The sequence below is a fragment of the Calidris pugnax genome, unplaced genomic scaffold, assembly GCF_001431845.1.
Source record: "Calidris pugnax isolate Ruff unplaced genomic scaffold, ASM143184v1 scaffold349, whole genome shotgun sequence".
Taxonomy (NCBI): domain Eukaryota; kingdom Metazoa; phylum Chordata; class Aves; order Charadriiformes; family Scolopacidae; genus Calidris; species Calidris pugnax.
The window spans coordinates 207,066-208,266 of record NW_015091088.1 but is presented as its reverse complement, the minus strand read 5'-3'; positions in this window follow the sequence as shown (position 1 = coordinate 208,266).

The window sequence follows — 1,201 nt, the reverse complement described above, 5'->3', positions numbered from 1 at the left end:
GACAGCTGGTACAAGTTTAATTCACATCATCATTTCAAAATGAAAATGCAGAAGAAGACAGGGTATCACATCTTCACGTTCAAAATCCATTTTTTTTTTCTCTAAGATACGATTTTGTTATTTCTGTACCTACACCTGTTAAAAAGCCATGAAAAATATTTTGCATTTATGCAATTTTTTTGATTTGCTTTTCCTATCTGATAGTTCTGGGTATATTTAAAGAAATCAAAACAGAAAAAAAATTGGGTCAGAGGGAAAAAAAAAAAGAGAGAATGGATTAGTTAAAAGAAAAACAAACACAAATATTGTGCTTGTGGACTGTATTTAGGGGTTGGCCAGAAGTCTAAGGTCTTGATAGATGGTTCTGGGCGCCCAGTTTTATTGCTGGTACACAGCACACTTTGTTCCTTTTGTTTCACTGAACCTGCCAACTTTGGAAATTAGTGACATGGGCATTCAAAATGTTTGACAAGTGGTCAGACTCCAATATACATATTCATACCCCAGCGGTAAATGATGGCAGGAAGTTTCAGATGCAGTAAAAATGAATTCTTTAGCTCAGCCCAACTTTAATATAAGTTTCGTAAGCACTTTTACCGTTAAAGCAGGAGTGCCTCTTAGATAGCACACAGGGGACACATCATTTAAAGAAACGTTTCTTTGCTTGAACCAGAAGTCCAAATCTGCTCCGTTCATTTCAAATATTTTTTTTTCCTCAAGAATAAATGAATAAGCAGTTCCTTTTGTGGTTTTCCTGATGCTTGGTGACTTGCTATTATTCTTCCAGCAGAAAAAGGATCAGACGCTCATACGAACAGATGTGTCCCTCCTCCTCAGCCCCACGCTCGCCCTCTCCCTTTGGAAAATAAAGGTGACGGGGCCTGGTGTTTGACTAAAAGAGGCTATAAATCTTCCGGGGATATACCGCTACGTCTTTGCGCCTAAAAAGTATCGAGGAGAGGAAACAGGTTAAAAAGCAAAGACTCCTCGTAATAAATCATACGCCGCGCTTGTGGGGTTTTTTTTTTAACTCTTAGAAGCGCGGGGCGGGTTTAATGAAGTGCTAATGCCAGAAGTCCTTCAGCTGTTGGGCGCCGGGTGCGGGGGGAGGCAGGGGGCATGTTTCGGGACGGAAGATGCCCACATTTCCGACTCTGCAGAGGGGCTGAGCCCCCGAGAGGCTGCAGCCCCCTCTCCTCCC